This window comes from Balearica regulorum, chromosome 25, assembly GCF_011004875.1.
Source record: "Balearica regulorum gibbericeps isolate bBalReg1 chromosome 25, bBalReg1.pri, whole genome shotgun sequence".
In the NCBI taxonomy this organism is placed as follows: Eukaryota; Metazoa; Chordata; class Aves; order Gruiformes; family Gruidae; genus Balearica; species Balearica regulorum.
The window spans coordinates 4,545,221-4,561,495 of NC_046208.1; the positions used below are offsets into that span (position 1 = coordinate 4,545,221).

Below are 16,275 nucleotides of genomic sequence, written 5' to 3' on the forward strand. Positions count from 1 at the left end.
AATCCCAAAATATTTCACTTTGAGACAGTGGAGACAGCGAAGTTGAAGTTTCAGTGAGACTGCACACCAAGCACGTGGAGCCTGCACTGCATATTTCACCATGAAAATCCCCAAAGTTGACACGTTTCCACAAAGCGTTTCAGCTCCCAGCAAACCAGTGCTGCCCAGCAGGAAAAAACACCCGGCAGAAAGTTTGCCGCCAGGTCAAGGAAGCCCAAAGGTACCGCGGAGCTGGGACACAGCGAAACGAGAGTCCAGAAAATGTCGGTCAGAGAATCCTCCCTTTCTCCCAGACGCCTCTGCGCACCCCCTCCTCTTGCCGTACCCCTCGGGTGCCCCTGAAGGACCAAGCCGGGGGCTGTATTTTCAGCCCCCCGCAAGCCCCCGGCAGCCAGGTTTCGCAGCTCTGGTACTTCATTTCGTGCAATTACAACCTTCCCCCTCGCAAGGCAACAGCAAAACACTTTGCCCCACGGATGGGTTTTATCCCCGTCACCTCTCCCTGCCCAGCACCCCGTCAGACCCGGGGCACGAAGGCAGAGCTCCCTGGGTGCCCGCACAGGCTGCGGCAATTCAGGGAACAGAGCTGTGGGAGGCCGGCAGCATCAGGGCAGCCGCCCGGAGCTCTGTTCGGCTCCGGAGCCGTCAAGCCGGGGGAACACACCGGGCACCGGGAGAGCTGCAGGCTGCAGAAGTTGCTTGCACCCCAATGAGCTGGGTGCTAAGTGCATCCCTCACCCCCTAGTCTTAAATGCGATTTAAATTAAGGCAGAGGGGTCAGGGGAAGGAGCCCCGAGGAGTTACAGGGCTTGGCTTCAAAGAGACCAAGAGCCTCCGCTCAGTTGGGTTTGATCAGCGGCAGGTTGTTACTGTGAACCTCAGGATCCCCTTTCTGGGGGAAACAACTCCCGGATCTGGGCTGGCTCCGGAGGAAAAATAACCCCCGCATCCAGCATCAGCTCCAGCCAGCAACCGCCGAGCCCCCCGGGGCCACGTCCAGCCCCGCACAGAGCAGACGGGGGCACAGGAACAGTGCCAAGGGTCTCTCCCTCCTTCCCCACGCACGCTCTGCTCTGTGGAAAAGCGGCGGACACAGCTTTATCTCGTCCGCACCAGCTCCTTCCCAACCGGCGGGAGCCGCAGCGGGATCGGCGTTCGCCCGCCACCGCGTGCAGCCGGCCAGCGAGTTTGGAACAGGAAGGGAATAAAGAAAGAGGGACAGGGAGAAGAAATACCGTTTCTTCCTTTTTCTTCCTTTTTCTTCTCTTTTTTTCCCCCGTCTCCCCCCCCGCCCCAAAAGACAGAAAGACAAACCGCGAACAACATAATTGCTGAAATGTGGCGTGTAATAATAGCTATTCAGAAGCTGATCATTCATATTAAACAGGGTGAAGCAAGCTTCTCATTTGCATGTTTGAGATTATATGCATTTCAAAAGTCATTTCCGCAGGGTATATGACTGACATTAATTCCCATGTGGAGCTGCCGGCTCCCTCCCGCCGTCCTGGTGCTACCAAATCCGCGCAGGGTGACGCGCCGGTGGCTGCGGCAGAGTTCAAGGTTAACGGGATCACCGGGCTTCCGTTTTGCTGGAAGTGCAGGACCGGGGCGCGGGGGCGAGAGCACGGCACGGTTGGAGCAGCTTCCCACGAAGGGATGGGGAAAGGATGGGACGCTCGCCTAGGGATGCTGCGTTAGGAGCGAAAAAAGCTGGGAGAAAGAAAACTCCTTTTGCCCTCAAAAACTACGTTTGCTCCTTTCCCCCCAACCCAACAAGAGCCTGCAGAAATATTAAGTTATTGCTGTTCCTTTTCTCATTTTCCTTCTGAAATCCATCGCCTGCTCCACGTTTCGACCAGGCGAGCGGCCCTGAGGGGAAAGCCGGGCTCTGCCCGTGTCCGGCAGTCACAAGGCATCGCCACAGCCAGAAACTCAGCAGGATTCAAAAAGGGATTTGATTTTTATACAGAGAACAAGAATATCCAGAGTTACAACAGGAAGTATTAAAAAAGGAAAAAAAAAAAAAGTTTTTGGAAAGGATATAAAACTTTCCTGGCTTCGGGGCATAAATTGAAGCTTAACTATTGGGAATTAGGAGGAAATCTCTTCTCGTGGAGGAGCTGTAACCGTGGGCTTGCTCTGCCGTCCCCGGCCCCTGCCAGAGGCAGGATGCTGGAGCACACGAACCGGCGCTGGGGTCCAGCCGGGTGATTCCCGCAGCCCGGGACACCAGGCCAGTTGGGTTCCCTCTCCAAGTCTAGTAAAACTCGACTTCCCGTTCGCAAACCCTACTGGGATGCTGGTGTGTCTGGGTTCCCAACACTGCAAGGGAAGTCATAAAAGAAAGTAATAATAATAATGAAAATATTTCCATTCATATAAAAGTTTTACAAAACCTTAAAGAAGAAAAAAAAAAAAATGAAGCTAGTGTCTGCAATGTTATAAAGTCGATTTAAATTAGGAATGAGTGCCTTTCCAGCCGGGATGGCTGAAGCCGTGTTGGGAAGAACAAAACCCAGCTGCACGACCGGCTGCAAGCACTGGAGCACACGTGCATCCCTGTGCGCAGACGGGAGGGCTCTGCAGCATCCCAGCTCCGGCTTTTCATCTATTTCAGTTCAAACACATCCAGTATTTTAGGGATTCTCCATACACTGGTATCCAGAGGATCTAATCAGGATCAGACCTTCCCCCAGGCATAAAGGCAGGGACCCTGTCCAGACAGTCATCGCAGCAGATACAACACCCAGATAAAGTAGAAAAGGATGGTTTTACTTAAAAGGGGAGGAGACCCCTCTAATGGCAATGAGCAACAGAAGATGCGCAAATGGATTGCTAATTACCATTTCAGACTCAAAAATCACTTCACGGAACAGGCACTCTGCCCTCCCCCCCCTTTTACTTAAACCCGCACCTTTCGCAGGACAAAGAAAAGGAAACGGAGAATTACAAACGGTGTAAAGAATCCCCCTGCCTTTAGCAGTACCATATGGCAATGAGAGTATATTAATTACCGTTGCTTTTTAATTAACAATTGCTTCATCTGAGCAGTAACATTTCCTTGACATCCCCTGACTTGCCACTAACCTGTAAAGTGCACGCGCCATGCCAAGTCATCAATTCATTTTTATTGACATCCCCCCCCCAAACAGGCACGATACCAGGGTTTTCCAATTAACACCTCCACACTCTCTAATTAGCGCAATTAACAGACTGATGGATGCCCAGAGTTTCCCTGCAAGGGAGGGTGCGGATCAGCTGGCTGGGCTGTCGGACGCGGCTCCTGCCGCGTGCACGTGTGCCCGACACACGCGTGTGCCACGCTCCCCAGGGTCTCGCATGGAGGACAAGGTGCGTGCCGTGCCGCCCGGCATCGCCACGGAGCCCGGCATCGCCACGGAGCCCTTCCGAGCCCCGGCAGAAAGGGGAGGAGGAACGCGGAGGCGAGCGAGCCAGCGGACTCGAAGCAAGGATGTGCACCAAAGGACGTGGGAGCTGTGCCCAGGTCTTTAGGAGCGAGAACAGGAGACAAAGCGTTTACAGAGTGACTTCTCCCCAAAACCTCCAGACAAATTTTGGGGCATCCAAACCCAAGCGAAGTGATGTCGGTTCTCCACTCGATTCAGCTCCATAGACATCAAAACTAACTAGCGCTTCTCGGCCCCCGGGACGCGCAGAAACAGGTACAGCCAAGCCCGCGAGCTCCTAAGAAGCGAGTGCCTGAACATCTATTTTTGCTGTTTCTCCTATTTTTAAATATCCTCAATACCGCGGTCCTCAGGGGCTCCCTAACTTTGGGCTGCCCTTCACGGGCTGCCGACAGGACGGGGCCTGTGTCGGACCCAGCACCGTGGGTGCCTCCTCCCCGCTGCCCAGGGGTCCCTGTCCTCGACCCCCGTCCCCATCCTCACACCAACGGCAGCCGGTGCCCCTTGGCCTCAGCTTCCCCAGTCGCAAAACCAAGGAGCGTCCCCAGCCTGAAACCACCGACCAGGAGGGATGAGGATGAACAGTGGGAAACACCGGTGGGAAAACGCTGTCTCCGTGAGCCAAGGAAGGAGCCGAGCTGCGTTTTTGCAAGGGATGGCGCAGAAGAGGCAGGTGATGCCATGCATTTACAAGCAGCCGGCTACCACAACGCTCTGGAGGCTTTTTCCACCCTTCCCACTGCATCCCAGCCCCAAAGCAGTTTTCCAGACCCTTCCTCCCAGGTCCAGCCTTGCCAAGACCTGGAGGGGAGCAGGGGGCTGCCCCGCAGCGCGGCAAGGGCTCTGCCCCCGGCAGCACAAGCCAGGCGTGCCGTGCCGGCAGCTCCTTCTGCAGGTACCGGCAGACGATGGAGGAGCACGGACCGCGCAAATCCCCCCAAAGCCGTCAGAAGTCCTGTGGGATGGTTCTCTGCACGGCTGGGAGGGACTTTGGGAGGCTGGATCCCAGGCACTGGGTCTGTCCCAGCTACAGAAAGTTGAGCAACCTGCCTGTCCGGATCCGGCACCGCAAGGCTTTCGGAAGCGGCTCGCTAATCTTAAAAGGCTTTGGCTTGAAGAGAAGCAGCAGCCAGGATTGCTCCGAGAGTGGCTTTTTACCCTTTAATTAACACATAAACACATGGAAATGTGGAAAGGGGATTAAAATAAAAGTCTAGGGGAGCTGAAACGAATCTGGAGCATTACTGTAAATTAGAAGAGATTTAAGGAACCAAGGACCGGCTAAGCCCGGGCACCACTTTAATGGGATCTCACCTCTGGGCACTTTCATCTCCCACTTTCATCTCGCTCCCAGCAACTTCTTAGGGAAGAACCAACCTCCGGGCGCTCGCCCTCGCCGGCGGGCAGACCTTTATCCCCTGCGGCTCTCCTCACCCGCCCGCCCCAGCCCCGTGCCCGCCACGAAGCCTCCAGCACCCCGGCCGTGCTCACGAGCACCGGCGACCGTCAGGCAGCGGAGGGCATTTGCTGCTGCACAGGCGTCAAGCGAGAACAACCACAGGGAGGTTGTTTTCTCCCCAAAAGTGTGTCACCTCACTCCAAGAGCCGGGAGCGCACCTGGAAGCGTGAGCCCCACCAACGGGGAAAGCCCCTGGGACCGTGCCGTGCCGGTCAGCGGGACATGGCACTACTCCTGCTTGGGTCCCCACGAGCCCACCTGCCTCCCCGAAACACATCGCCCTCGGAGCATCCTGCGCTCTCCCGAGCTCGCACCCACGCAGCAGCGAGGACAACCCCGACCGTAGCCAACCCCACAGACGATCCTCTGCCCGGTGCCCACCCCAGCGAGCCACCCCCCGTGGGGACGTGGGGCATCCCCGGGACACCGATGGCTGGCTGGCACCTCTCCCGTTCCCTGCCGAGCTTCAAGGAAAATAAAATCCCTTCCGGCACGGATGCGGGGCTGGCCGGACGCGGGCTGGGCCGGTGCTGGGCACGTGCCGGGTGCCGGGGCTGCTGCTCCATCCTGCGCTTCCCTCGCTGTGCTCTTGAAAAAAATAAAAAAAAAAAAAAAAAAAAAAAAAAAAAAGCCCCACTCCATCTCATTAAGAAAGTAAACACAAGAGCCGTCTAAGTGTCTAATTAAGCTTCTAATTAGTCCCTGCTTGTTACTAATGCAAATTAGATTACGCCGCTTAACTACAGCATGTCCACAACACCCTTGTTAATTGCGGCCTTTTGAAATTAAATTACTCCCTAATTAGCATATCAAAGCCATTGATTCGGAGCCAGGAAAGATGAGGGCAGGAGGAAGCCGAACGCCAAGTTTTGTTAATCAGGGACGTCTAATTAAATAGTGACGTGGTGCACGGGGGCTCCTGCCTCGCTGCTCGGGAGCCCCACGCGTGGGCCCAGGGGCACCCCGAGCGGGGCAGCACCCTCGGTGGGTGCCGGCTGGGTGGGTGCCAGCGGTCCGCACCCGGCGTGGTTCACTGCTGCCGTGCCGGAGCATCCCCGCGGATCGGGGTGCAGGTCCAGCATCTGCGCCCCAGCGAATGCACGCTGCAGCAAGCGGGGCTGGGGGGCAAAGCCCGAGCTCTGGGGGGCAAAGCCCGAGCTCTGGGGGGGTCCCCGTGGAGCTCCGGCTGCCACCGCAGTGCCAGGATCCAGCCTCCGATGTCTCACCCCCCAAAAACTTGCTTTTCTTCTGACCAAGGTGTTCCAAAGGGAAATTCAAAGGAAAAACGCCCTGGAGTGCACGCACAGCCCTGCAGCCCCCCGCAGAGCACCCCAAAATCCTCGGTAACCCAGAGGGGAGCAGAGGAAGCACCCAAGCGAGGACAGGCAGGGCTGGAGACACGCAACAGCATCTCTCACCTGTAGGACCCCAAATCCAGTTTGGTACAAAACCCCCCAACGCCGCGATGGGATGGATGGGACAGCACGTGGCACGGTGGGGGACGGGACACGGGGACGCCCGTGCTGGTGGCCCTGGCACCAAATCAGCCTTTGCCCAGGGCACTGGACCGGGGGGAGGGGGGGGGATCTGCCCCCCACCAGCCATGGGGAGCCCACTGAGATAATACCCCACCTACATCCCCCATCCCAGCACCCCGCGGGCACCCACGAGTGTCCAGCGCAGATCCATCCTTCGGAGAAACCGAACCACCTCCCCGGCCCCGAGCGGGGATGCCCTCGGCACTCACTCGAGTCATCGCCAAACTCCCCCAAAACCGCCAGCCCCAAATTCACGACGGGACATAAACAAACCAGGCACCAGGGAAGAGTCTGGATTGAAAAATAACCAGGTAGCTTCACTCCAAGGAGCGTAAAAATGAAGCAAACACCTATTTTCCAAGTTATTTCAATAACTTCCTGAATGACCCAGTTCTTTACATTTTATAAAACTTTTCCTCCTTCTCTCTCTTTTTTTTTTTTTTTTGTTTAAAGAGGTGGGAATGAAAAAAAATAAAGGGATGAAGATTGGAAAAGTTTAATAGAGGGAGAAAAAGTCTATTAAAAAAAAAAAGAACGCAGGCAGCCCGTCTCAGGGGAAAGAGTTGAAATATTAAAGAAAGGAAAATCGCTTCTCCGGCTGCTGAGACAGAGGAAGAGAATAGAGCAGCTTTAAGAGAACGAGCTGTGCACTTTTAATTGAAAAGAGGGAGATTCAAATGAAATATCCAATATCCCCCGTTAAAGAAAGAAAGAGACGGACCCTGGCCGCTTTGCTACGCCGAGAAATTGCTAAAGCCCCAACTTTCTTTCTCTCCCCGTCTCGGAAGTTATAGGAAAGGGGGATGAGAGAAAGGAAGCAAAAAAAAAAAAAAAGGGTCTTTCATATAAGAACTCAAGGGAATGGGGGAGGAGGGTGGGAAGAGAGACCAAGTTTTATTCATTTATTTTATTTTATGAGATGAGTAAAAATAATATAAAAAAGGCAGAGTTTTATAATGTCACAGTGTTTGGAAGCAGCAGCAGAAGGGAGAAGAGAGGGGGGAAAGCAACTAAGAACAGAAGGGCCAGCTCCAACCACCCGCCGTACAAGCCTCTCTCCCAACGAGATTCAATTAATTGATAACAAGAGGCATCAAATTAATTTTTCAAGGATGTTAGATTTTGATGAAGGAAAAAATCTCTCTGATTTTAATCGGGGCGGCGTTTAAAAGGCATAAATGAATATCCCTTTCTAATCATCTGAGGCGCCGAGGAAGCACCAAGCGGTTAACGTGAAAATTCAAATCGTTTAATTAGGGGGGGCCGAGGGGAGGTGGCCGTGGTGGGGGAAGGGGACCTGGGTTTTTCTTTTTAAAGAGCTTTATGAAGAAATTATTCTTAAAATGATTTCTTTCAAGCATCTTTGCTCCCTCTCCCCCCCCCCGCCCCGAAACGCACACACACTTGTAAAAACACATCTCAGAGGTTTTTCTTTTGAATAGAGACCATTCCCCATCACAATCTAATTAACAAAAATGATAATGAATAGGGTGGGGAAAAAATTCATAGGGAACAAATACTCCAAACTCCCAGGAAAAAAAAGAAAAAAAAAAACCCACAAAAAAAAACAGGAAAAAGAAGAAGGTGTGATTTCCCAACACGCACAACTCGCAGTCAAGAGCTGCCCTGCACTTCCAGATGGGACGAGGTTTTTAAGATACGGGGGATCTTCAGCACAAGCACACCCCCCCCCCAAAATGCCATTAAAATAATTAAAAGCACCTCCCATCGCTGCTGCGGCACGGGATGTATCTGCAGCCAAAGCGGAGCCCGAGCCCAAAGGCAGGGACCGGCACAGCAGCGTGGACCGCGGTGCCCGTGTGTGCGCACATACTGGTGCACGCACACACACGCTTGTGCACACACACGCCGCAGCCCCGGCGAGGCTCCCGGGCGTCGCTCTGCAGCCCAGCGCCAGCGGCCAGGTCCGTCCCCGCCAGCTGCCCGGACACGCCGGCCTTGCACCGGCATTTTGCACAGGCTCCTCCGGCACCTCCCTCTAAATCCCGACTCGGGTGCGGGTCTCTGCCCACGTGCCCGGCTCACACAATTATTTTTTTACCCCATCAGCGACACGCGCGGCGGGGATACCACATCCACGTCTCACCCGGCCTCTCGCCACAGCATCCCACCAGCGGCAGAGCCCCGAGCCCACCCGGGGCACACGCAATGCACCTCGCGCACGCCTTGCACACGCAGAATCACCTCCATCCCTTTGGCACGCGGACAGCCCGAACATCGTCCCGCGCTCGCGGGTGTCCCCGCCGAGGCACCCGCCTACCGCAGCCTTGGACGCCCGAGGAAGAGGAGGACTCTTCCTCTCCGACAGAGCCACAAAGGGCATCGCCCCACGCGGGCCGAAAAAGAGGAGGGCCACGAGGAACCGTCCTGACTTGCCCAGGAGAAAGGCAAGCTGCCCCACGGCACCGGCACCCCTCGAGTGGTGAAGGCAGCAGTGGGGCGGAGGAAGGCTCCCGGCGAGGGTGTGTTTACGTGGGAAGCTCTTAAATAACAATAAAAACGGAGCTGCAGGAGCTCCGCCTGACCCAGCCCTTCAGGGAGGAAGAAAAGGACCCGGAGCAGGCGAGGGACAAACCCGGCCATCGGCGCGAGGGACCCCGTGCCGGGACACAAGCCTCCGTGCCAGACCTCGAGCAAAATTTTCCAGCGGAGTTTTGCGTCAAGTCAGACTGGACGTTGCTAAAAGCCTCTTCTGGCCTTCAGATAATCCAGAGGGTGGGGGGAAAACGAGTCACAGCGCCTATTAGGCAGGAGGGAAGAACTTGGATGCTACAAGTTTTCCTAGACTCCGTCATGTTTGTGCAAAAATTAATCCAGAAAACGTTCTATTTAACGCGCTCCCTGCTGCGCATTGATGCTTTCCACTGCAAATCCCATTTCTATGCAGGAAGAGGCCTGGTTTCCATCCAGAAATTATGCTGCTCACGAGGAGGGAGAAGAAAAAAGGCACTGGGGGGGAGAACTATCCTTGGGCGTTTTCAAACTCCTGGTCTGAAGTCCATTTTTTTGCATCCAGATCAGAGGCGAGCAAGACCCAAGGCCGGCTCCGTCTCGCAGCCACCACCCAAGCCAGTCTCAGCAGTTTCAAACAACCTTCCTGATTTTATTTCTGCACAGCTCGGCTCCATCTTGCACGGACCCAACGTCTCCCGGTCTGCCCAGGCGCCCGGCACCTCCGGCACACCCGCGGAGCAAAGCGCAGCCCCGAAGACGGACACGGCTCCCGACAGCCCCGACACCTCTGCTTCGAGCAGCGACTGGAATAACGAGCGATTTCTCCAGTGCTTTCCTAACAGCCGGGAAGCGGCACGCTCAAAGAGGCTCGGCCGTCCCGGGGTCTTGCACCGGGAACGGCGATGGGCGGCTGCGAGGCCGCGCCACCCGCGCAGGGGCTGGGGAAGGTGCATTTACCATTTCGGGTGCTCAGGAAGAGGGCAAGGTTCAGCAGAGAGGCACGGAGCATCCCTCCGGTCGGGGGAAACGTTTCCCCGCACAGACCCTGCGCCAAAGCCAAGAGATCGCCAGGGTCCCCCGCGCTCCTTCTCCGTGTGACCTGATGAGCCACGTGCAGCCATCACGTCCTCTTCCCAGGGAGGGCATCCCCCTCCAGCACCCTTCGCTGCCGACCCCAGGGCAACCCTTCGCCCAGCAGATGCTCGGCTGCAGATGCAGCAAGAGCTTCTTCCCCCCGCTCCCGGCAGGATGGCAGCACATCCCTGCGGTTGCAGCATCCCTCTGGACCGCTGCCAGGCCCGCAACGCGGGTCTGGTCCCACAGCATCACCGCGTGTCGCCCGCGGCACTCCCAGGTCACACCGATCCACGCGGGCTCCTGAGCCCTGTCCATGCCCAGAGCTGAGCCCTTACCAGGCCGCACATCAGGACACAGCGTCTCCCCGAATCCAGGCAGCACATCCCTGCTTTATGGACTGGGATGGAGCTACGGAAGGACGAAGTGAATCGACAGATGTTAGGCAGTAAACCTCTGGCAGAGATGATTCGCACCTCCCAAATCCCCGCTCATCCCAGTCAGCGGGCAACGCTTCCTCCCGAGAACAGCGAGATCCCCGAGCAAGCCCAGCTTCAGAGTGCAAAGACCCCGGCGAGCAGCACGCGGGCGGCTGCTGATGCTCCAGGCCAGCAGTGACCGTGCTGCAGCGGCCGAGGAAGCCACTGGCACCTTCCTGCTGGCCTGGGACAGACAGCACCAGCGAACCTGGGGGATTATTAATTATTACTGTTAATGCGCTGTTAGATACATCCTCATTGCAAAGGACACCAGAAAAATTATGTGTTTTCCCCCCCCCTCCACCCCTCTTAAAAATAATCCTCCTTCTTCAAAATATTAGTTTATGATTCACCGACTGCGAGCTGTAACACCCTGCACCTCGCCCAGGCCCACAGCTCCTGGCTGCCAAGTCCCGGGAGCCCTGTGAGCACCCACGGGTGCTGGAGCAGAAAGGGGCTCGAGGTACCCAGTACCCGGCCGGCTCCCGACGTGCCCCCCTGCCCGAGAAGGACGCACGGATAGGAGCCACAACAAAGCACCGCAGCAGCGGCTCGGGCATCGCAAGATGCTTTCTTTAGCGGGAAACCCAGAAACCCCCAGCCTGGGGCACGCGCGGGCTCTTCCCCGGAGTCACAGGCGAGGGTGCCCACCTCGGGCTGGGTGCTGGAAGCTTCGGCACGAGCCCCACCGCGGCTGCACTACAGCTCGGGCTCCCTGCCGGCACCGCGCTCCTCTGCAATCAGGTCACGTCATCCTTCCGCATCTCCCGCTGAGACAGGGTCACAGACAACCCTCTGCCCTGTCCCCAAAGCACGTCCGCCCCGGCAGGGTGAGTGCTCTGTGACCACCGGCCGCAGGACGCGGTGCCGTCCGTCACCGGCTGCCCAGGCAGGGCACCAACCCTGGGGACATCCCCCTTCCACCCGCACCAAAAATCACCACGCCAGGGCGAGGGAAGGCAACCCCACCAGGATACACCAGGATACAGCATCAGCCGAGACGCAAAGCAGACGCAGTGGGGTCGCTGACTCCCCCAGGGACACGGCCCACCTCGCCGCCCGGCCCACGAGCCCCCGGTACCCACCCGTGCCGGCGGCCCCGGTCCCACAGCCCCAGACAGCACCTCCTGCCCACTGCCAGGAATTTTAACACACCGATTATTATTTTACACCTGTGGCTAAAGCCAGCGACTCCCCACTTGTTCCCAGCCCCAGGGCGATTCCTGGAGCGTTTGTATCTGCAACAGCGGGGACCAGCAGAGATCTCCGCTGCGGGGAGAAAGGCCCAATCCTGCACTGAAAGGAGATGCGTCCCCTCTCCGAGGGCAGGGCTCTGTCCCTCTGTCCCCCTCCTCTGGCAGCAGCCCAAATCCATGACTGGAAATTCAGCGGGGCCGATGCTCCCCACCGCCAGCATCCACTGCTCCGGTGCAGCAGGTGACCGGATGGCACCGACCTTCCTCACCGCCAGCATCAATCCCCAAACGAGCCCCCTCACCCGTTAAACTTCACCTCCTTGCATGGGGCATTTTAAAACCACCAGCTCCATAACCCGGGGGGAATCGCTCCGGCACTGAAGCTGCTCAGCTTTCGCCCAGGCGATGCCGGTGTCGGCACCGGTGCGATACTGCGTGGTGCGGGAACAAGGCGGCTTTTGACGCACGGACGGGGCTGCTCCGACAGTCCCGAAGTTTGACCCAGATTTGGAGCCACAGCTCCGCTTCCCAGGGAAAGCGACATTTGTTCAGGGCTCGAGCCCGGCAGCATCAAGGGAAAGACTTCAAGGGATTCTGAAATCCCTGCCCTAAAAGCAGACTCTGCCTCGCTAGGTATAAATAAAAACCTGGTTTCACAGGAGAAGCACGAATAACCCAAATAAAGCCGCGCCGACCCCGACCTGCCCGCCAGATCCCGAGAGTGCCGAGCATCCTTCAGGGCAGGCAGAGCCTGGCCCAGGGATCCGTCCCGTTAAAAGGAGCCGGGCTGGTCCCCGCAGCACCGAACGCCGCTGCCATGGTGAGCAGAGGAGCCGGGGAAACTCGGCCCCAAATTTCAGCACACATCTTCCGCCTGTCGCTACGGCAAGAGAGGGATGAAATGAACCTTGTCTCGCACCTCGGGCAGAAATCCCTCACCGGGGGGTTCTCCAGCGCGCTCCCCCCTCCCCAGGACACATTTTAGGATGTTTTCCTCCACCGTTTTTTCTTGGGAGCACGTTGACTGGGCATCTCCCCTGCCCCAAATATCCAACAAACCCCAAATTTGGGGAGATTTTCCCCGAGACTGCACAGATGCCTCCGCAGGCTGGCCAAGCCCTCGAGGGGCACTCGGGGGCTGGCACTTGCTCGCCCACCCCATACACAGGAGCGATGCCCTCTGCTCTGCAGCCCCACGTCCCTGCCCCGGCCAGAAAGCCGGGAAACCCACATCCAGGCCCCCCTGCACCCGGTGCACATCGGGGACCCCCGACCCTCCTGAGCAGTCCCTGGGGCTCCATCAGCCAGGAGTGATATACAAAAACATCACCCCAACCCCCCCGCGGAGGTCACGCAGGGCCTGCCGGCGCTCTGCAGGCACTCGAGAAGCGACCGCCTGATCCTGACCCCTTTCCAGGAGGCGACCGAGCCCAGCTCCGAGTCGGGGGGGACCCTGCACCCAAAGCACCACCAACCCCCCACGCCGGCAGCTTCGGAGCCTTTCCCAGGGTACTTTGCTCAGCGGGTGCTTTCGGTGATTCCACCCCCCTCCATTGGGGTCTTCTGCAGAAACCAGGACAGCTCTGACCCCAGCCAGCTTTGCCCGGGTGCAGGATCTGGCCCCGTGCATCCCAGCCTGCCCGTTCCTCTCCTTCTCGCCTCACACCTGCACGGGGGAGCGACAGCTCCGCTGTCAACCCCAGACCCCCTGCAAGCAGCACCCCATAAACACACCACCCCCAGTGCCGGGGGGTGTCAGAGGGACAGGAACGGGACCTGCTGGGGGAAAAGGGCCAAGACAAGTGCCCAGACCGCAGGTGCCGAGACAAATTGGGAGTGATGGGATGCACAGCAGCACCCTCCTCCTCCTTCCCCCAGCCCCAGATTTACCCGCGCAGCACGGGACAAACACCCCTTTTGTTTTCCAGATGAGAAATCATGTCGATTTTGAGGTTTTAATTTATTAACGGCGAACATCTGTGCCAGGCGGAGCGGTCGCAGCCTGGCTCCCCAAACCCTGCTCCCGGCAGAGCCCCAGCCAGGCGTGGGGCACAGCAGCAGGGGATGGGGAGGGGGAGACCCTCCCCTGCCCCTAAAACAAACCACATCCCACCGCGACCCTGCTGCAGAAATGCAGAATGGAAATGGCATTGCTCTGGTCGGGAAGTGACTTCACTGCAGGGAAAGCAGGTTGGGGAGTAAAAGGGGAAAGTATAAATACTCTGGAAACAGCCCCAGAGAAGGGCAAAGCTGGAGACGGCACTTTCTAAGAGCACGGCTGCACCCCCACCCAAATCCATCTCAGCAAAATATGGGGTTTCTGCAGTTACACCTGCCATGGCGCATTTTCAAAATCCACATTTCCTGCCACAAAAGTTATGGGGCACTTCCACCCCCACCCCTTTATTTTCTCTCATTCTTCCTTTTTTTAACAGGCCCAGTGATGCTGGGTTTGTATTCCAGATCCCAGTTACCCCGTGCTCCCGGGACTTTCCTTCCCACAGTCAGGTCTGGCCACATCCAGGAGGGATCGGCCAGGGGACTTTGGACTCTGGAGGAAGGACCCAGCCCACTGGGTGACGGCCGCCCACCAGGAAACCCTCTCGGTGGCACGAAGCATCTCGCCACCTCCTCCTGCCCTTCCCAGCTGGGAGCTGGGACAGGGATGCGGGGCCACAGGATGCTCAGCAGTGCTGGCCCCTTGGTGGGTGCATGGAGCTCCCTTGGGAGAAGGGGGGAAGATGTCCAAGAAAAATAATTGTCAGTTGTTAAAGGGTGTTTTAGTTTTGTTCAAGGCACCGAGATCCCACGCTGCTTCCAAACTGTGCTCAGGAGCGGTGAGTTTTGGGGTGCGCTTCTCCAGCCAGAGCAGCCCAAAAGCCAGCGCAGCCCTTGAAAAAGGGCTCCCGGTACTGCACAGCTCCGTGGCTGCCAGGACACAGCCTGACAAGGGGCACCCAGTGGGGACACAACACCGTATGGGACACCCCAGGCCACAGGAGAGGGGGTCTCCCTCCCCAATACAAGGTTTGTACCCGCTACCCCTGCCAGAACCCTGGTCCAATTCAGCCAAAAACTCCCGATGCTCAATAAGAAACTTCTCCATCTCTGCCAGGTTATTTCTTGCCAGAAGTTGTCCCCCCAAGCCCAGGGGTGGCTCTTCCAACACCCTCGTGACCACCCCGAGTCCCAAAGAGCCCCAAAACCTTTCGCCAGCGCTGCAGCGGGCACCTTCCCCCCACCCCGGGGCGGCGAGACGTCCCCTGCCATCCCGGCCAGGCGCTTCCACCCCTGGGAGCTGGGGGCGATGCCATCGAGCAAGCCAGGAGCTGAGGTGTCCCCAAAGCCTCATGTCCCAAGGGGGTTTGGGGACAGTCCTGCAGCCAGGAGCATCCTCCCAGCAGCACCCAGGAGCGGGTGGCCAAAGCGGGATTGCCCGTGCCAGAAACTCCATCCTGCGGCGGCCAACCCAAAGGACGTGCCGCGATCCCGGCACGTGACACGTGGCGCCCAACCGAGCCGCGAGCCCAGAGCGAGCTCCAACGCACGAGCAAGCCACCCCCCCGGGCCACAAGGCACTGGCAGAAATCACTGGGCAAACACATCCCCGGTAACAGGCAGCAGCGGACAACTTGCCGGCAGAAAACCAAAGCCAAAGGGCCTCCAGGAGCCTTATATTTTGCACTGAGCAACCTACCTCGAGCCTTCCTCCACTGTCCCTCTTTTCTAAGGCCGAAGACATCTTTTACCAAGCCCATGACAGGTTCTCTTAGGTGGTCCCCGTCCGTATCTCACTACAGGCAAACAAATAAAGGACAGTCCCCGGCTCGCAGATTCGTAATAAGCAGGCAAAACCAAAATCACTCACCTAAAATCTACCGTTTGTAGAATAAACCGAGACTTGGAGGAAGCAAACGAACGGCTGGAGGGTTCGGGGATCAGGGCTTCGACAGCTCCTGGCCCCTGACGTGACTCTGCAGCGCGATGCTCGGCTCGCCTGACCAAGCGCACGGGAAACGCTCGCCGTCCCGGATGGCACCGTCGGTGTCTTGTGCCTTTATTAGCCTCGGCGCAGTTAAATCCCACGAGATAAACCCAGCTCTGCCGGCAACCCAAGAAAGGTGTGTTGAAATCGGTTGTTTCAACACCGCCCGCTCCGGGTGAGCGGCTCATCCCGGCCGATCCCGGCTGCAGCCGCAGCCCCGTGTTTGTTTAAACGGGAGCATCGATGCTGGAGCAAAAACACCCTGCGGGGACGGCGTCTCCCCGAGCCACGGGAGCTGCCAAACAGCCCGCACAACACACGGAGCACGCACCCATCGCACGGGGGTCTTCCTCCTCCTCCTCGGGGGGGGCTGTAGCCGCCCTGCTCCCCGCCAGCCCCGTCGCGGTTTCCCGGCCAGCCGGTGCCAGCTCCCCTCCGGAGGAGGTTTGCCAACGAGGCAGAATAAACAGCTTCCAAATCGCCTCCAAACTGGGGCCCCCCACGGGACTTTTTTCCTCCTCTAGTACCTTAAAACTATATTTATTTTTTTTTTTGCACCTTGCCACAGTTTTGACAGTAATCTTCAAAAAAAAAGAAAAAGTTTTATTACTGCACCTTTTGCTTCCGATAAACACACGGAG

General features: G+C 57.6%; 1 protein-coding gene across 4 annotated transcripts in view; it reads right to left on the reverse strand.

Moving 5' to 3' along the window:
* Nucleotides 1-16,275, reverse strand: part of FOXP4 (forkhead box P4) — a 62,318-nt gene that overhangs the window by 39,828 nt on the left and 6,215 nt on the right. The window lies entirely within an intron of this gene.